General features: G+C 39.3%; 1 pseudogene; it reads right to left on the reverse strand.

Moving 5' to 3' along the window:
• Positions 1–457: 457 nt before the first annotated feature.
• Positions 458–21,272, reverse strand: LOC127663743 (zinc finger protein 431-like; annotated as a pseudogene).
• Between the last annotated feature and the right edge of the window lie 356 nt (positions 21,273–21,628).

Here is a 21,628-nt window from a genome sequence, read left to right on the forward strand (position 1 = left end):
TTTAGCTGAATGTAATCTTGTCCTAATATAACCATTCCTTTAATGCCATTGAATATCCTTGATCAGAAGATTAAACGTCATTCAACTTCCTGATGATGCCTTGTATTTTGAACCTCTCTTTTTTTTTAATTTTTCCTTTCTTAGTTTCTATGCTTGTTAAAAACTTTCAGGCCAAATTCTATGCAGTGATTTTCATGACTTAATTTGTCAATACAATTCGTGTAAACAGCTTTACCTTAACCTCAAGGAAACTCTTCAGACAAGGGCAGCAAACTTCTTTGCAAAAGCATAAAAAAAAAAAAATCTCCAGAATGGAAATAATCCTAAGCACCCATGTCTATCTATCATATCCTACTATGATACCCTCCTAACTCCCACTTAATTCATGATCATATTCATTATGTTTCTCTCCAGCACACAGAATTTGGAGACTTATCCCTGGTGAAAACACTTTACCGCATTGATTACATTAATAAGTTTTCTGTCCAGTGTGTGTTCTTTTATGATACCGGAGATGACTGGGTCTTGTAAAGGCTTTACCACATTGTTTACATTCATAAGGTTTCTCTCCGGTATGGGTTCTTTTATGATATTGGAGATGACTGCGCTGTGCAAAGGCTTTACCACATTGATTACATTCATATGGTTTCTCTCCAGTATGTGTTCTTTTATGATATCGGAGATTATTGTAATAGGCAAAAGCTTTACCACATTGATTACATTCATAAGGTTTCTCTCCAGTATGTGTTCTTTTATGATATTGGAGATGACAGGGTCTTGCAAAGGCTTTACCACATTGATTACATTCATAAGGTTTCTCTCCAGTGTGTGTTCTTTTATGTCTTTGGAGATGAATGCGCTGTGCAAAGGCTTTACCACATTGATTGCACTCATAAGGTTTCTCTCCAGTATGTGTCATTTTGTGTCTTTGGAGATAACGGTGAAGTGCAAAGGCTTTACCACATTGATTACATTCATAAGGTTTCTCTCCAGTATGTGTTCTTTTATGTCTTTGGAGATGAATGCGCTGTGCAAACGTTTTACCACATTGATTACATTTATAAGGTTTCTCTCCTGTATGTGATCTTTTATGTCTTTGTAGATAACTGTGAGCTGCAAAGGCTTTACCACATTGATTACATTCATAAAGTTTCTCTCCAATATGTGTCATTTTATGTTTTTGGAAATCACTGGGTCTTGAAAAGGCTTTACCACATTGATTACATTCATAAGGTTTCTCTCCAGTATGTGTTCTTTTATGTCTTTGGAGATGAATGCGCTGTGCAAAGGCTTTACCACATTGATTACATTCATATGGTTTCTCTCCAGTATGTGTTCTTTTATGATATCGGAGATTACTGTAATAGGCAAAAGCTTTACCACATTGATTACATTCATAAGGTTTCTCTCCAGTATGTGTTCTTTTATGTCTTTGGAGATGAATGCGCTGTGCAAATGTTTTACCGCATTGATTACATTTATAAGGTTTCTCTCCTGTATGTGATCTTTTATGTCTTTGTAGATGACTGTGATCTGCAAAGGCTTTACCACATTGATTACATTCATAAAGTTTCGGTCCAGTATGTGTCATTTTATGTTTTTGGAAATCACTGGGTCTTGCAAAGGCTTTACCACATTGATTATATTCATCAGGTTTCTCTCCAGTATGTGGTATTTTATGATATTGGAGATGACTTGATCTTGTAAAGGCTTTACCACATATATTACACTCATAGAGTTCCACTCCAGTATATCTTCTTACATGCCTGCAATGATAATTAGCACATGTGAAATCTTTACCACATTCATAACTCTGATCAATCATGTAATCAATATGAATTATGTTTACAATTTGTCTAATGGTAAAGAAGCAGCAGATCTTAAGGTTTTAGCAATTTATATGTTCATGATATTCTCCCTCATCATGAGTAGTTCAAGACCTGTGTGATAGTTATTACATGGCTCATATTTATAACACCCTCTTTTTATATGATGTATTTTAGCTATCTGAAGAAAGAACAACTCTGATCTTTATAACACTGATTGTATTCATATTTTCTCCTCTCGTGTGAATTATAACACTTTTGACTATTAACCAGGACACACAGAAGAATTTTCAAATTCTTAATGCCCATAAAGGTTTTCTAAACTATGAGTTTTGGGATATTCCCTGTAAAAATAGAAAACCAACTAATTGCAAATATCTTTCACATTCCTAATTTCTATCAAAGTCAGAATACTATGTATCTTCTTGTTTTAGAACAAAAAAATTTATGTTTCCTCTTTCAATATCCCTATGCTCACATCATTTTTATCCATTGTGACACACGATATACCTAATGAAAAAGAATGATAAAGGAAAGTTTTACACATTGCATTCACACTGTTTGAATTTTTGTTTCTCATACCATGTGCAATATAGTCTAATGTTTCTCCACAACAACATTCTTGATACTCATAAAATGCTCTCTCACCAAACTTAACCATATTACTACAAGAATATGAGTATCACCAAACTTTCTATGGACTAACTGCTTATTAGAATGTTTTGGATATAGATTTATTATTATTCATTATGCAATTTCTAAATACTTTGAGGCTATACAGAATGTCAGGTCCACAGCATAGCTCTAATAGAGCTATTTATCAAATGGATACACAATCCAGATATTGGATCTTGAGGTACATGGTTTTGTAAGAATATTATAATCATAGCTACACTTAAAGGACTGTTATTTTATAGTCTTGCTTTTAACTGGAGATTCCATAAGATATTAAAATTTCCTCAGAGACAATTTTGTATAAGCTTGCACATGAAAATTACCTTTCATGTTTTCTACAACTTTGACAATGTTCTTCAAGATGATAGTCTTCCCAATTATAGCCTAAAACACAGTACAAGAAAATGAATGATATACTATTGGAAAATGGGCAACATTAAAGATACTGTGAATTTTAACTGTACTGTGAAAGTTACAGTGAAAATTCAGTGAAAATGAATTATTCAGCTCAATTTTCATACAATTAAAATAATAGAAGATCATCAATAACCAACAAGCATTTGTTTCCTTCTGAAAAAAAATAACAGTCTTACCTATAGCTTTGAAGTTCAGGTAGGTTTCAAGCATCACATTTTTGTAGAGACTCTTCTGGGAAGGATCCAGCAAATTCCATTCTTCCTCAGTGAATTTCACATGCACATCATCAAAAGTCACTGCATCCTAAATATCCCATACAAATGTACAACAAAAAGCATGATACTAACATCACCAGAAAACAAATATATGCTTTCTCAAATATATACTCACATAATTCTCGTGCTTACTCTGCTTATTTTCTGACTCAGAATTTATAATTATTGTGTCATTTTAGAAGGAGCTTTAATTATAAGATACACCTCTGTCACTTTTGAACACTTTGAATAGGATACAGCTTTGCCAGAGAAATGCAAATTGAGAGGGAGATGCTGAGGAAACAGATCCACAATACTGAACACACATCTGAAAAATTGTATGAACAATTACTAACTACAAACATGATGGGCAAGCTGGGTGTATTTTCTCGTGTCTTTAATCACAGAGGCACAGGCAGCTGTATGTCATTTACCTAGACACTGGCATGGCCTTTGTAATGTGTTCTAGGAGACTAAAATGTATATTTTAAGACCCTCAATCCCTACAAAAAAACAACCATGGGAAAAAAAAATGAAACTGAACTCAAAGTTCTTTCTGAAAGTTCCTACAAAGAATTATAAATTCACAGCACATCTGTATTCAGCTGGTAGAAATATGAAGTTTAATCTATAACATTTGGTCAAATTTCAATACTAAAGATATGGATGAAAAAACATGGAGCCGGGCGGTAGTGGCGCACACCTGTAATCCCAGCACTCTGGGAGGCAGAGGCAGGTGGATTTCTGAGTTCGAGGCCAACCTGGTCTACAAAGTGAGTTCCAGGACAGCCAGGGCTACACAGAGAAACCCTGTCTCGAAAAAAACAAAAAAAAAAAAAAAAAAACAAAAAAAAAAAAAACAAAAAAAAAAAAAAAAAAAAAAAAAAACAAAAAACAAAAAAACAAAAAAAAACCAAACCAAACCAAACCAAAAAAAAAAAAAAAAAAAAAAAAAGAAAAACCACACAAAACTATGCTTATATTACAAATACAAGACATGTGTCTTTTGTGGTTTCTCTACTACTTTAAGGACAGACAAAGCTACACAGCGAATTTTTTTTTTGGAAAAGAAAAACAAAAAATAAAATAAATATAAAAATATAAAACAACTAGACTTGTAAAATAGATTATCACTGATTAGCAAATGTATCTATTGGATTTTATATGATTTAAAGAAAGAGATTATAGTGAATATATGGGAGCATGAAAAGAAAGTTGAAGGGTCAATTTCAACCACAACACAGTACACACCAAGGACACAATGTTTCCCCTCTAAAAGAAATGCTGGGTAAAATCTGGAGCAGAGACTGAGGGCATGGCCAATGAAAATTTGCTCCACTTGAGAGTACCATCCTATGGACAAGCACCAATCTATGACATTATTAACAACACTCTGTTTTGCTCCCACACCAAAGCCTTGAGTAATTGTCCACTGAGTGGATCCACCCCCCAGCTGACTGAAAAAGCTGCAAAGATCCAGAGTCAAACCTTGCATGGACCTTGGGTACTATTATGGAAGAGTTTGTGGAATGATTGAGATCCCTGAGGAGGATAGGAACTCCACAGGAAGACCAAGCGAGTCAAGTAAGACGCACCCCTGGGGACACTCAGAGACTAAGCCACAAACCAAATAGCATACACAGGATGGACTAAGGCCCCTGGCACATATATAGCAGATGTGCAGCTCAGAGGATCAGAAGGTCATCTAACAACTGTAGCAGTGGATTTCCCTATACCTGCGGGGGGCTATCTATTTCCTTAACTGGGCTGCCATGTCTGACCTCAGGGAAACAGGATGTACTTAACTCACAAGGGACTTGATATACCGATTTGAGGGTTACATGGGGGCCCCAAAACCTCTCAAATAAAAACAGAGGAGACTGGTAGAGAGGCTCTGCCATAGCAAGAGACATATAAGAGGCATAGTGATAAGGGTGACAATGAATATATAAATAACTGGAAAAACAAAAAAAAAGATAAAAAAATAATTTTTTCATTCTATAAACACTATCCTCTAAGGTATCTGGAAAGGCTCCTCCTACATGATCTTCCCCAAGCTCCATAAAGAAAGCCAGACAGGACAAAGAATCTGCCAAATTCATCATCCCATCTAGAAGCTTTTTGTTTTTTGGGGTTTTTTTGTTTGTTTGTTTGTTCATTTTCTTGGATTTTTTTTTTGTTTTTTTGTTTTTTTGTTTTTTGTTTTTTTTGAGACAGGGTTTCTCTGTATAGCCCTTTCTATAGTCTATAGCACTCTGTAGACATGAATGGCCTTGAACTCAGAAATCTGCCTGCCTTTGCCTCCCAGAGTGCTGGCATAAGTCACCACCATCCAGGGAAGCTTTTTGTTCCAATCAACTGCATCTTGACCCTTGACACTATAGGCAAATATTCATCCTGTGATTAAAATGCATTCAGTCTTTCTTCAGGGATCCTAACAGTCTGTAGGAACTCCTACACTGTTCAAACATCTAAAGTCTCTTCTGATACACAAGACAAAATCTTGAAGGTCACCACTTGTAACAGTTTGGGTACATCCTCTCCTTGTATACATCTCTTCATGGCAGATTTACCAATGCTTTAATTATCTCAACAAGCTGTGGTCGCAAAATGAAATTCAAGAATCATCTTCATAATTTCAGTGCAATGAACTCTCATGGAGTCTTCTCTATGGCTCTGATTCTGCCAAAAGATGGCAGGATTCGGGCCAAATTGAAACCATACTGGAAGAATCAAGGATCTCAAATTTATCATCTTTCAGTTTTCAAAAGGCATACCATACGAAAGATCCTCTTAAGTTTGGCTTCTAAGTTGATGGACTCTGCCTCACTTTGTCCATATTTGCAGCAGGTTTTATTTAAAATTCCTTCTTGGGACTAGGAAACACATTGCCTACTCCTTCCATGAATTTAAGATTTAGCAGGAGGACATGTTACACTTAGGATATGTTCTTAGTGCATCTACCCACTAGAGCATGTGTTCCAGTTCATATCTGTTTTACTTATAACAGCTAGAAACTGAAAAAAGAAAAAGAAAAATAAACAAGATGTCCCTCAACCAAAATTTGGATATAGAATATGTGGTTCATTTCCAAAATGGAATACTATTCAGCTAGTAAAAACCTTAAAGTACAGGATATCTGTATGATATTTCTTGATCCTGAAGAAGCTAAACAAGAAGGAAGCCTAAGGGGCTGAATAGAATTCTCAGCTGGTAAGAGCACTGATTGCTCTTGTGATGGTCCTGAGTTCATATCCCAGCAACCACATGGTGGCTCACGACGACCAGTAATAAGATCTTATGCCCTCTTCTGGTGTGTCTGGAAACAGATACAGTGCACTTCCATATAGTAAATATATTTTTTAAAAGAAGGGAGGCTAAAATGAGCATGGTTGAATCACACTCAGAAGTGGAAATAAAACAGTCATAGGAGGCAGATGAAAGAGAGAGAGAAATGAAAGGTCCAGCAGTTAAGACAGGGGAAGGGGAGGTAATGAAAATGTGTGGTGAGAAAAAGGGAAGGCACATAGGGTCATGAGAATGAACTGAAATCTGCAGCTGTCAGGGGTGCAAGGGTGCAGGCATCTCTACGATGTGCCACAGATGATGAAAGGGAGGGCAACAGGGAGTCTATGGGAGTGGTCATAGCTGAGATGCATAGCAGTGAGAATCGGACACTGAAGAGGCCACATCCTAAAGCCACCCAGGACCCCTAGTGGAGAGTTAATTATACCAACTTAACCAAAAACTTTTCTACCCAAAATTTGTCCTGTCTACAAGAGATGCAGGCAAAAAGAAGGAACAGAGAATGAGGGAATGGCCAGACTATGCCCTGCCCAACTTGATACACACCCCATGGGCAAGCACCAATCCCTGGCAATACTGAGTATATACTTTGTTATACTTCCAGAGAGCAGATTAGCATAATTGTCCTCTGATAGTGTCCATCCAGCACATGAGTGAAACAGATCCAAACACCCACAGCCTAACATTGGACAGAGACCAGGTGTTTTTTTGGAAGACTTGGGGAAAAGATTGAGGGCCTCAGAAAGAACAGTAATTCCACAAGAAGACCCTCAGTGTCAACTAACCTGGACAATAGGAGACTCTTGGAGACTGTGTCATCAACTAAAGAGCATGCACAGAATGACTGAGTACATAGGCTACTCAATTTTCATGTGGTTCCCCCCAAGAAATGGAGCAGGAGATGTCCTTTATGCTAATGAGGGTCTGTCCAAACTGTTCCCCTAACTTGGATGCCTTGTCTGAGCTCAGTAAGACAGATATGCCTAACTATGCAGAGACATGAAATGGCATGGTTGGTGGATACTCAAGTGGCCCCTGTGCTCCTTGGAGAGATAAAAGGAGTTAGGAGTGAAGGACTGTGTAAGGTGAAATGGAGAGATGGTAACAACTGGAATTTAAATTAAATGAATAAATGAAACATGAATGTGGAAAATGAACAAATACATATAGATAGAATGAAAATAAAGAAATCCGCACATTATTTTTAAATTTTACCACCACGTAATATTTCAGGGTGTAAGCCAAGGAGAAAGGAATATGGGCCAAAATATCACACAAATGACCTGTCAGTAAAACTTGCAGTTTATTTTCCACTCAAATGCTAACTCAATTTCCTCTGACTGTATACTGTCAACACTCCAGTCTTCCAAGACCTATTATTGGGCTCCATGAAGACCTTTCTATGACTTTTGCCATGTCAAATTCTGATAATTTCCACATTCCTTCAAAAGAGAACTTAGGTTCTGTCCATCAGGAAAATCACTTGTTCATACAACTTTTGTTGTTGATGTTGTTGTTGTTGTTGTTTCTAACTTGCTAATCTACTACTGTGATGGAATCCTCTGAGAAAAAAAGCATCTCAGCTAATAAACTGTTGCTGTGGATGGTACTGTCAGATCACATTTCATCACTTTGAGAGCTTAGAGTAGAGACTGAAGCTACAAACTGAAGATAAAATCATGGACAAACATTGTCTCCTGGCTTGCTCTCCTGCTTGGTCAGTGTCCCATGCTCAGGTAGCTCTCTCATCCAGGCCAGGCCCACTTGCTAATGAATATTGTCACCCTCAGTGGAAGACCCTTCCCACATCAATCATCCACACTATCTCGCACAGACATAGCATCCAGAAATTCTGATGAGAGCACAACCTCAGCTGAGGCTCCTTCAGATGACGGTAGCTCTGAAATATTGAAATGCTGGCAACTTCACTTCTCTCACGACTCACTCTCCTTGTGCATTGATAAGATTATTTCGTCCTTCCCACCTGTTATCCTAACATTCAATATTCTCAAGCATTCCCTATTGAACATACACACCAAACAGATCAGTAAAAGAGGCAACACTCCACCAACACTCTGAAAATCTAGACAGCAAACTGTAACCCGAGAATTAACTCACATCTATACAAGACAAACTGGGAAACCAGTACCTAGACCTATTTTCACCACAAACCCAGATGCCTGGGCACCCATATAAGAAGATAATGACTAACAGCCATGAAAATGTGTCACCAAGAAAGCCAAGCTATGCTTTACTGCAGGTCCTGAGAAACTAAAATATGCAAGGGATCATATGGGAGAAGTCAGAGGAGTGAGAACCTAGGAATGGGATAGAAGTACACAAGAGGGCAGCAGACAGGCAGACAGATGGGGAGCAAGGAAAGAGTCATGAAGTTAGAGAAAGAGAAAACCGAGGTACCGTGTGTAGATTACAAAGCCAGAAAACAAAAATACCAGGTTTTCCATGTGCATATTGCACAAAATGGCAACAGCAGCAGGTGATGAAGGCAGGTAATGACTTATGCATTTCCTAAGTTGCTAACAGCAGGTCATTAAAATTTCCTGTACACTGAGAACTATTGAGGCAAGGCTCACCCACAGACCAAGAATGGAAGAAAGAAAAGTATTAAAATGCATAGACAAAATGGATATTGTTCAAAAAATGTGGATTCTAAAATTTTCCTGTCACTAAACAACAGAGTTCTGCAACATATGAGGAGGCAAATCTATAAATAATTGGAGAAGAAGAAGGAGAAGGAGGAGAAGGAGAAGGAGAAGGAGGAAGGAGGAAGGAGGAAGGAGGAAGGAGGAAGGAGGAAGAAGAAAGAAGAAAGAAGAAAGAAGGAGGAGGAGGAGGGGGAGAAGAGGAGGAGGAGGAGGAGGAGGAAGAAGAAGAAAAAGAAGAAGGAGGAGGAGGAGGAGGAGGAGGAGGAGGAGGAGGAGGAGAAGAAGAAGAAGAAGAAGAAGAAGAAGAAGAAGAAGAAGAAGAAGAAGAAGAAGAAGAAGAAGAAGAAGAAGAAGAAGAAGAAGAAGAAGAAGAAGAAGAAGAAGAAGAAGAAGAAAATCAGCATTAAGATCTGGAAAATATTTCAAATGAAATCATAAATGAAAACTTTCCAAAACTAAAGAATGTCCCAGTTAATGTACAAAATGCATCAAGAATATCAAACAGGTTGGCAAAGAGTCCCTTTGCCACATGATAATCAAAACACTGAACATATAAGAGAAATATAAAATAACTACAGCAGAAAAAGTAACAAACTAAACAAAACAAAAACTAGAAATGTATGACACCAGAAGTATTAGATTCATATCCCTCTTCTTAGTTTTAAGGAATTAATTCATTACTTATGCAATGTTCTCCCTGCATGTATTCCTGCAGGCCAGAAGAGGACAACAGATCCCATTACAGAAGGTTGTGAGCCACCATGTGGTTGCTAAGAATTGAATTCATGACCAGTGTAAGACTAAAGCAGAGCTCTTAACCCCTGAGCCATCTCTCCAAGCCTATTCCTGCCTTAAAGACAAAAAGGTTTGGACACAGGTGCTGCAGTGTCACAGAAACCTCCCATGTTTCTACAAAAAAGAAACTAGTCCAGATGTGTTGGGCAGATTCAGAATCTGCCATGATGGTGAAATTATTTAGAGGTCACCGCCTGAACTAGCAAGTAAGAAGCACCATTAGAAGTGGTCACAAGTGGTCACATCTGGCTGATGCTTCCCATCCATTCCCAGATAGTAACCACCACCCAGGCACCTACTGCTCAGCCACATGTTCCTCCCCATTGTGGGTAGATATCCTGTGCTCAGCATGCCTTGATTTCAGCATTTCCCTGAGGTCCCTTCACAGCATCCAACAGCAGAGCTCAGAGCAGGACTCGGAGAACCATCGGAAGATCCCGCCTCTTTGTTTGACTGGCAGGTCTGTCTGGCAGTCTTGATTGACTAGTGAGTCTTACCCCTCCTCAGGTTAATGTGGGCTTCCAGTCTAGGGCCAGAGTTCTCAGGAGAGGGTTGCACCCCATTAGCAGTTGAACAAAAATTCCAAGATGAATGTCACCCCACCCATTCCTGGGGGAGGTTCCACCCTTCTAGCTCTGGCTTGTCAGCTGCCTGTTCTTTCCCTCTGTGGGCATACCAGAACCTGACCTGATTTCTGAATTGGCCTAAGATTTTTCTCAAAGCACTTTTCTTCTTCACATAATCAAGATTAATAACTTTTGTTGACTATTACTCAAGGTGAATTGCAGGTATCAATGTGACCCAGGAGTGGATGACCCAATTAACATTAAAGATGGATTTTTAATAGCAAGAGTTGTAGCTGGGAAGTGGTGGTACACACCTGTAATCACAGCACTTACATAGCAGAGGCAGGTGGATTTTGGAGTTCGAGGCCCACCTGTGCTACAGAGTGATTTCCAGAACAGTCAGGGTTATACAGAGAATCTCTGTCTCAAAAAATAAATAAACAATCTAACAAAAACAAATTAACCAAGAGTTTTGTTGTTGTTTTTTGATTGTTTGTTTGTGTGTTTGTTTGTTTGTATTTTTGCTAAATGCTTGGCTCGGGGAAACTAAAGCTCCTTAAGGGAATCACTGTTGAGCACAATTACTAGTCAGCACATTTTCATCAGTGACAAAGCAAAGAAAGAAAACACAGTTGGACTAGCTCAGATTTTCTAGATAAGCCTACCTCAAATCATAGAGGAAATGAATCTATCTATGCATAGAAAGGGTAGTTAACAGAAAGTTCCAATAAAGGCTGTCAGCCAAGGGAAGTTGGAAAAATTAGGATTTTTTTTATTTCATGCTGCAGGATATTACAGCAGTTCTTCATTATATACCAGAATACTTAAGAAATAAGTACTTCTAATGTGAGTTTTAAAATAAAATAATCAAACAAACCACCTTTGTTTTGTAAAATAAAGGAGTATAAATACAAAAAACAAAAATGACCTTTCCACGAGGTTGTAGAAAGTATCTACAGCCTCGATCAAAGGGGTATCAGAACATCTCAAAAGATTAAGATTAAGAAAGGTTTTCTCACTTCAAAAGGTATAATTAAGAAACATCCCCCACAGTAAGCATGGTTAGAGTTAGGGTTAGGGGATTAGAGGGTTATAGTTAGGATCAGGACAATCATTGTTAGGGTTAGGATGCTTAGGAACATAAGGGGTTAAGATAGGATTAGAAATGTAAAACCCAGGGTTAGGCTAAGGGTTATAGTTAAGTTGACCACCATTATTATTGATCAATAGTATCCCTATTACACAAAGAAGAAATGTCAGGGTTAGGGCTAATCTCAGGTCAAAGCATTTGTTTGTTGTGCTGAGTGGAATCAGGTTCTATCTTTTTGCTCTTCTGCCTTCCTAGTCCTTTTTATATTCTTTCATAGTATCAAAATATTCTTTCCCCACCAGGCAATGATGGTGCACGTCTTTAATCCGAGCACTTGGGAGGCAGAGGCAGGTGGATTACTGATTTCAAGGCCAGCCTGGTCTAGTGAGTTCCAGGACAGTCAGGGCTATACAGAGAAATATTTTCTTGAAAAAAGCATGTGACAAACAAACAAAAAAAGTATAAAATCTTCTTTCCTGGCTCAATGAAAATGGAAAGTGAGTTCCAGCTAGTTCCAGATAGGAACTATCTTTACATTATTATGGGGCCCAGTTCACATACAACAGAAGAGTAAATATGACTCACACCATCAGTTTTCCCAAGCTCACAAACACACTGCACCTAAAGAAATTATTAAGTTTATTAAAGAATGGCAGTAAAATGTCCTTGTTATTAGTTAGTACTTGCTGATCAATTTATTACCTACTCTGAGGTCAGGACACACCTCATCCCTCCCCAGACTCTGAAGAACTTCTTTAAAAGCATAAGCCTAGCCAGGTGAGGCACGCATACATTGCCACCACCACATACACATCACTGGGCACTTGTAAACCAGGAGACTGCAGTGCTCTCCAGCCAACCTAGAAGACATAGTGAATTGTAGGGCAGCCCTAGACTAAACAGCAAGACCCTGTCTCAAAACAGTCAAGTTAATACATATCACACACTACATGTATGCTACTTAGAGGACTTCAGTTTGAGAACAAAGGTTGCAGGCAACATTTAGAAATTACAGCAAGTTACTTCTATGTAGCAACCTCTGGACACAGGGCTTGGACTCCTTTCTTAGGGAATATTAAATAACACTGGCCGACCATGCAACTTTACAATGATAGCTGCAGACACGATAAAAAAAAAAATATGGGCTAAGGGCTTGGCTGTTGTACTTACCACCCTTCTAAACCCCTCTTGAATCCCTACTGCTTCAACTACACAGTAGGGCAGCAAGAACAGGTTTTGCACTTAGCAGTTGCCATGTGGTCTCAGGTCTCTGGTGGTGCTCACTGTTGGTCTATGCCCTCCCATATTTAAAAAAGAACATGCATATCCAAGTAGTGGTGGTACACACCTTTATTCCCAGCACTTGGGGGCAGAGGCAGGTGGATCAATTGTGAGTTTGAGGTCAGTCAGGTCTACAGAACAAGATGTAGGGAAAGCTAGGGCTAATGATGAAACCCTGTCTCAAAAAAAAAAAAAAAAAAAAAAAAAAAAAAAAAAAAAAAAAAAAAAAAAAAAAAAAACCAAACCGAAAACATATAAACATACATAAAACAAACAAAAACCCTTGACAAATATGCCAAAGGTCCTACCTGTCTCAAACATGCTCCAAGGCCATCCCCTTACCCATCCATTGAGGACCCATCCAGATCATCTTCCCCCAACAGCCTCATCTCACCCTGACAAATCAAAAGCATTTTAATTCCCAGCAAGCTCACTGGTTGATGCCTTAAGACTGAGTCTCAGTCTGCATTTCCTTGCAAGGTAAATACCACTTCCAAATGTGTTTGCTTTTTTAAATAAAAAATTTAATTTATGTGTCAAATCATATTCATAGCACATCTATTATGGAGGTCTTTAAGGGGGAAAATGTCAAAACTTAAATATCGTTGTCTTTTCTAGACATCTGGGACATTCACTCATTATTTTATGTTAGTTTTCGAAGTTAATAGAAAAAGCTGCCCTATTTCCTGTAAGAAATTTAATTTTAGGGTCTGTCAACATGTTAAATGCACTGCTGTTATTTTTAAAATATATGCATGCATACTTGAATAAGGCTCATCCTAAGCTTGCCATATAACCATTCCCTGAGCACTCGATAACATATTATATGCCAGGCTCCCTGCCTAACACATCAACTCCACTATCTCATTTATTTAACAAATTAACTCTCATCATCTCTGCCACGCTAGGCAAAAGCAGCAGCCATGAAAGTTATCAAAGTGTTATCTGGATACTGGTGCTGTATGGAATCCCTAATGCCTAACACAAATGTGTTGTCCAACTCAGCCCATGTTATTGTAAGCACGGGCTCCATCAGCAATGATGAGGGAACTGCAGTGTCTGCCATCTGTGTGAGCAAAACAGTAAAGCCATGATTAAGTGATGTCAACTTACAATCCTTTCTACAGGGAGATGAACAATATCTTAAGCACCCAGATATTTAATTCTCATCATAACTGTAAATTAAATTTTCCCAAACATGATGATCAGCATGTCACCAAAAAAGTGAAATGCCTTTCTCCTGAACTCTGAAGCCTGGTGGTGGTGGTGCAAGTCTTTAATCCCAGCACTCTGTAGGCAGAGGCAGGTGGCTCTCTTGAAAGATCAAGGCCAGCCTGGTCTACAGAGCAAGTTCCAGAACAGCCAGGGCTACACACACACACACACACACACACACACACAAACTGTCTTGAATATCAATAATAATAAAAATGATGGTGATGATAAAGTGCTGTTATATATTTTTTCACTGTTTTGAAATCCAGAGCCAACAGATGGGCAATTCTAGTTTTGTTTTGTTTTTAAAGGAAGGCAAGGAAGCTCTTCAACAATCCAATAAGTTTAACCACTGCCTTCCCAATGACAAAACTGTGTTTCCATGTTGCTCCAAAAGGAAAGGAAGAATACACTCAGACATAAAGAATGGTGAACCTCCATGATAAGAAAATAGAAAAAGAAAATGGGTATCCAGATCTGGACTAGCATGTCCCCAACACACACACAGACACACACACACACACATACACACACAGCTCTGCAAGACCCAGCTTCATTTCAAAATCTCTTCAGTCCTAAATCTTCAACTGCCCCTGTGTCTTCACCTCTCCACCAACCTTTCCTGGCCTCTCATACTGGCAAGGCTCAACTGCTACTCATTTTCATTACGCCTTGCCTTAGTCAAGGTTTCTATTCCTGCATCTTGACCAAGAAACAAGTTCGGGAGGAAAGGGTTTATTCAGTTTACACTTCCTTGCTGCTGATCATAACTAAAGGAAGTCAGGACTGGAACTCAAGCAGGTCAGGAAGCAGGGGCTGATGCAGAGGCCATGGAGGGATGTTTCTTACTGGCTTGCTTCCCCTGGCTTGCTCAGCCTGTTCTCTTATATAAACTAAGAATAGCAGTCCAGGGATGGTCCCAATCCACAAGAGATCCTCCACTCTTGATCACTAATTGAAAAACATGGCCCACAGTTGGATCTCTTGGAGGAAATTCACCAAGCTAAGCTCATTTCTCTGTGATAACTACAGCCTGCGTCAAGTTGACACAAAAATCCAGCCAGGCTCTCCACTTCCGGATCCAGATTGGCCTGAGCAGCAGCACCACATCTCCAGGTCCTGAAAGAGGCAGGTGGGGCTTCCGGGCGGCCAGCGGGAGAGGTCAGTGTGCTCCGGTGAATCCAGCAGGCCCCAGCAGGAGCCTTCAGGCACCTGCTTTAGGATCTGAACAGCCTGGGCCACAGCACTCGGTCTCCAGGAAGTGCAGGGGACCTGGTGTGCGCCCAGAGGCAGTCTGGGAGCTCACAGCACAGCTCTTTCCCTGTGGCACAGAGCTTAGGCTTCAGTCCTGAGGCCTCTGGCGATAGCCCTCTGACCTCTACGCTTCCAGATCCAGATCAGCCTGAGCGGCAATACCACATCTCCAAGTCCTAAAAGAGGCAAGTGGGACTTCCAGGCAGCCAGCGGGGAGAAGTCAGTGTGCTCCAGTGAATCCAGCGGGCCCCAGCAGGAGCCTTCAGGTGTCTGTTTCGGGGTCTGAACAGCCTGGACAACAACACCCTGTCTCCAGGCAGTGTAGGAGGTAAGCTGTGCACCAGAGGCCACCTGGGAAGGGGCAGCTTGCACTGGTGAGTCCAGCATTGACAACACCAACTAACACCAGTGAGAACTAGATGGCAAAAGGCAGACGTAGGAACGTTACTAACAGAAATCAAGGCAATATGGCAACATCTGAACCCAATTCTCCTTTACCAGCATGTCCTGGATACCCCATCACACCAGTAAAACAAGATTTGGATTTAAAATCACTGGTCATGATGCTGGTACAGGAACACATGAAGGACATACTTAAAGAAATTCAGGAGAAAATTGATCAAAAGTTAGAAGCCCTTGCAAGGGAAACACAAAAATCATTGAAAGAAATCCAGGAGAATACAAAAGCCAATAATGAGGAAACACAAAAAACACTTAAAGAAATACAGGAGAACTTTGGTCAACAGGATGCGGTCATGAAAGAGGAAACACAAACATCTCTTAAAGAATTACAGGAAAGCACAAACAAGCAAGTGAAGGAGCTAAGCAAAACAATCCAGGATCTAAAATCAGAAGTAGAAACAACTAAGAAAACTCAAAGGGAGACAACTTGGGAGATAGAAAGCCTTGGGAAGAAATCAGTGGGCATAGATGCAAATATCAAAAACAGAATACAAGAGATAGAAGAAAGAATCTCAGATGCTGAAGATACCATAGAAACCATGGACTCAACAGTTAAAGAAAATGCAAAATGCAAAAAGCTTGTAAGCCAAAATATCCAGGAAATCCAGGACACAATGAGAAGACCAAACGTAAGAATTATAGGCATAGATGAGAGTGAAGATTTACAGCTTAAAGGACCAGCAAATATCTTCAATAAAATTATGGAAGAAAACTTCCCTAACCTAAAGCGAGAGATGCCCATGAATATACAAGAAGCCTACAGAACTCCAAACAGACTGGACCAGAATAGAAATACTTCCTGTCACATAATAATCAAAACACCAAATGTACTAAACAAAGAAAGAATATTAAAGGCAGTAAGAGAAAAAGGCCAAGTAACATATAAAGGAAGACCTATCAGAATCACAGCAGACTTTTCACCTGAGACTATTAAGGCTAGAAGATCCTGGGCTGATCTCATGCAGACTCTAAGAGAACACAAATGCCAGCCAAAACTACTATATCCAGCAAAACTCTCAATCACCGTAGATGGAGAAACTAAGATATTCCATGACAAAACCAAGTTTACCCAATATCTATCCACAAACCCAGCCCTACAAAGGGGGGGGGGGGCTAGGAAAGGGGAAATCATTTGAAATGTAAATAAAAAATATACCGAAAAAAAAATTAAAAAAAAAAGAAAATGCACCTACATTTCATAAATAAAGAACTTTATACCTAACTAAAAAAAAATAAATAAATATAATTAAAAAAAAATCCAGCCAGTACATTTGACCCCTTGTCACGTGACACACCAGCATATCACTATTAATCCTATACCCTTACTTTCTCATTCATCCCTAAGATCTAAATAACTTTACAAGTCCCATACTCTTTACATTTTAAAAATTCAATTCCTTTAAAAGGTCCAATGTCTTTTAAAATTCAAAGTACTTTAAAAATTCAAATTCTCTTAACTGTGGGCTCCATTAAAATACTTTCTTCCTTCAAGAGGGAAAAATTTCAGGGCACAGTCACAATCAAAAGCAAAACTCAAACTTAAATGCTTCAATGTCTGGAATCCAACTCAAGAACTTCCAGGCTCCTTTGAGGGCTGGGGTCATTTCTCCCACTCTGCCCTTTGTAGCACACAACTTTTCTTCTAGGGTCCAGCTGCCTGTACTCCACTGCTGCTGCTGTTCTTGGTGGTCATCTCATGGCACTGGCATCTCCAAAACACTGCTGTTTTCTGCCATAACTAGTCTTCACTTATAGCTTCTCATAGACAATTTTCATGGTGCCAAGCCTCAGCTCCTATGCATGACCCCCTTAAGTCCTGGGCCATCAATTGCAACTGAGATTGCACCTTCACCTAAGGCCTTACATGGCTGGCCACTCACAGTGCTGAGCTTCAGCTGTTCTTCTTGACACCTTCACACCTTCAAAACCAGTACCGTCTCTATTACACATATGCACATTATCAATTCCACCCACAGCACAAAGTACAACTGTAATTATCTCTGGAACACAGCCTCTGTACTCTCAGGAAACACTTCCCAGAATATTTCAGCTCAGTGGTGCTGGACTCTTCTTAATCACAGCTAATTTCTTAGCTCCAGTGAAGGAGCCACCAATAGTCCCAGTAATGCAAAAGGTTTTGCTTTAATAGTTCTAGTATCTTGTTAATCTCAGCTGATTCTTCAGCCCCAGCTAACCAAAATCACAGAATCTTCACAATCAAAACAGCACCAGCCCTGAATTGAATCTTAAATTTTCCTTCTGAAATTTCATGAGCCAGGTTATCATTTTCTGAACTGTTCTCAACATTATCATACAAGCTCCTACAGAAAATTCCACAGAGCTCTTAACAACTAATGGTTCTTCTAACCCAAAGTTCCAAAATCTTTGCACAGTCCTCCCCAAAACAATGGCCAGGTTGTCACAGGGATACCCCACTATGCTGGTACAAATTTCTCTTAGTCAGGGTTTCTATTCCTACACAAACATCATGACCAAGAAGCAAGTTGGGGAGGAAAGGGTTTATTGAACTTATACTTCCATACAGCTGTTCATTACTAAGGGAGGTCAGGATTGGAACTCAAGCAGGTCAAGAAGCAGGAGCTGATGCAGAGGTCATGGAGGGATGTTTCTTACTGGCTTGCTTCCCCTGGCTTGCTCAGTCTGCTCTCTTATGTAACTTAAGAGTACCAGTCCAGGGATGGCACCACCCAAAAGGGGCCCTCTCCCCATGATCACTACTTAAGAAAATGCCCCACAGTTGGATCTCATGAAGGCACTTCCCCAACTGAAGCACCTTTCTCTATAATAACTCCAATCTGAGTCAAGTTGACACACAAAACCAGCCAGCACACTCTTTCACTCACTTGGCTGCCTTGTCTAAATTCAGTAAGAGAGCTATGCCTAACCATGCAGAGAGTTGAAATTCCATAGATGTTTGATACGCCAGTGGTGCCCATGCTTCTTGAAGAGATAAAGGAGTTAGGGATGACAGATTGTGTAAGGTGGAAAAGAGAGATGGGAGAAAGTGGAATTTAAATCAAATAAATAAATAATAAATAAATGAATAAATAAATAAATAAATAAGTGGGGAAGTGACAAACAAATACATATAAATAGAATGAAAATTTAGAAATCAGCCCATTATTTTTAAAATTTACCCCACTCTATATTCAGGTATAAGACAAGGAAAAAGGATTTTTTGCAAAATATCACACAAATGACCTCTCACTAAAATTTACAGTTTTTGTATTCCTCTGATATGCTATGTTCTCAATTTTCTCTGGCTGCATACTGTCAAGATTTCCATCTTCCAGGTCCTATGAGAAAAAATGAATAAATACCATCTACAGATTTCTATGAATTTCGCCATCTCAATTTCTGATATATTCCATATTCCTTCAAAAGAGAACATAGATTCTGTCCAGCAGCAAAATCATGTATTGATACCATTTGTTGTTGCTGTTCTAACTTGCTATTCTGCTTCAGTGCTGGAATCCTCTGGGCAAAAGGATCTCAGGTAATAAATGGTTGTTGTGAATGCTTCTGTCAGACCACAGTTTACCACTTTGGGAGTTTAGAGTAGAAACTGAAGATACAAGCTGAAGGTAAAAGCATGGACAAACATTGTCTCCTGGCTTGCTGTCCTGCTTTGTCAGTGTCCCATGCGCAGGTAGCTCTCTCATGCATCTCAGACCCACTTGTTTATGAATATTGTCACCCTCAGTGGAAGAGTCCTCCCACAATAATCATCAACACTATCTCACATAGATAGAGCAACCAGCAATTATGACAAAGGCACACCTTCAACTGAGGCCTGTTCAGATGACTGTAGCTCTGGAATATTGAAATGTTGGCAGCTTCACCTCTCTCTTGATTACCTCTCCATGTGTATTGCTAAGAATATGTCTTCCTGCCAACCTCCTATCCTAGCTTTCAACATTAGCCAGCATTCCCTCTTGAACATACCCAACAAACAGAGCAGTAAAAGGGGCAACACTCAGTCAACACTATCTGATAATCTAGACAGCAAACTATAACTTCCAGGAATAACTTCCCATCCAAACTAGACAAACTGAGAAACCTTACCTAACCTAAAATAACCACACATGCTGATGCCTAGACACCAGCACAGAAAGATAAGGTATTCCAGCCAGGAAAATAATTCAACATCCTCTGATTTTTAATACTCTGCCTCTCTTCATACAACCTCTTTTGCATCAGTTAGTTTAGTTTAGTTTCTCAAGAAATATTAGGGAAGGAGGAGGAGAAAGAGAAGGAGAAAGGAGATGAGGAGGAGGAGGAGGAGGAGGAAGAGGAGAAGAAGACGAAGAAGAAGAAGAAGAAGAAGAAGAAGAAGAAGAAGAAGAAGAAGAAGAAGAAGAAGAAGAAGAAGAAGAAGAAGAAGAAGAAGAAGAAGAAGAAGAAGATCAATAAACATAAAGGTCTAGAAAATATTTCCACAGAAATCATAAATGAAAACTTTCCTAAATTAAAGAAGATGACTGTTAATGTACAAGAAGCATCGAAAATACCAAACAGATTGGGAAAGTGTCTCTTTGCCACATAACAATCAAAACATTAAACATAATTTAAAGAAATATATATATATAAAACTACAGGAGAAAAAATAACAAACTAAACAAAACAAAAATTATTAATGTATGAAATCAGAACTATTAGATTCATATCCATCTTCTTTTTTTAAGGATTGAATTCATTATTTATACAAAGTTCTCAGTACAGGTATTCCTACAGGCCAGAAGAGGCCACCAGACCCCATTACATATAGTTATGAGCCACCATGTGGTTCGTAAGAATTGAACTCATGGCCTGTGTAAGAATAGCCAGAGCTCTTAACCTTTGAGCCATCTCTCCAGGCCTGACCCTGCCTTCTTAATGTATATTATAAAAGACAGAAAGGTTTGGACCGAGGTGCTGCATATTCACAGAAACCACCCATGCTGCTACAGGAAAGCAACTAGTCCAGATGTTCTGGACAGAATTACAATCAACCACGAAACTTAAGGAATTTAGATTTCATGGCCTGAATTAGCAGGTAAGAAGCAGCAATAGAAACCTCACAGGAAGTCACATCTTAATGATGCTTCCAATCCAACCCCATAGAGGATCCACAACCCCAGCACCCACTGCTCAGCTGCATGTTCCTTCCCATTGTGGGCAGATATCCTGTACTCACCATGTCTTGATTTTAGCATTTCCGTGAGGTCCCCTCACAGCACACAACAGCAGAGCTCAGAGCAGGACACAGAGAAGCATTCGCGCTGCATACCCACAGGGAACACCTCAGAAGGAGAAGGTGAGGGAGAGAGTGAAGAAGATCAATCAGCATAAATGTCTGGAAAACATTTCCAATAAAATCCTAAATTAAAATTTCCTAAACTAAAGAAGGTGCCTGTGTAAGAATAGCCAGAGTTATTATAAATATATAGCCAGAGTTAATGTAAAAGCATGCAAAATACCAAACAGATTGGGGAAAAGTCCCTTTACTGCACAATAATTGAAACACTAAGCATCTAAAGTAAAGCGATAAAAAAAAAAAAAAAACTACTACAGAAATAATTAACAAAACTAAAAAAAAAAAAAAAAAAAAAAAAAAAAAAAAAAAAAAAAAAAAAAACCAAGCCCCGCCCAACCTACAGCCCTTGACCCCAGCCAGCACCTCCAACTTGATCATTAATGTTCCTTGGGAAAGCACAAGCCCAGACCTCTGTAAACTCTACCAGGTCTTTGTCTTTTCTCAGCCCAGCCTGTGTCATTAAGGAACAGGATGCAGTTTATTGGACTGTGAATTCCCTACCTG

The sequence above is a fragment of the Apodemus sylvaticus genome, chromosome 13, assembly GCF_947179515.1.
Source record: "Apodemus sylvaticus chromosome 13, mApoSyl1.1, whole genome shotgun sequence".
Classification (NCBI taxonomy): domain Eukaryota; kingdom Metazoa; phylum Chordata; class Mammalia; order Rodentia; family Muridae; genus Apodemus; species Apodemus sylvaticus.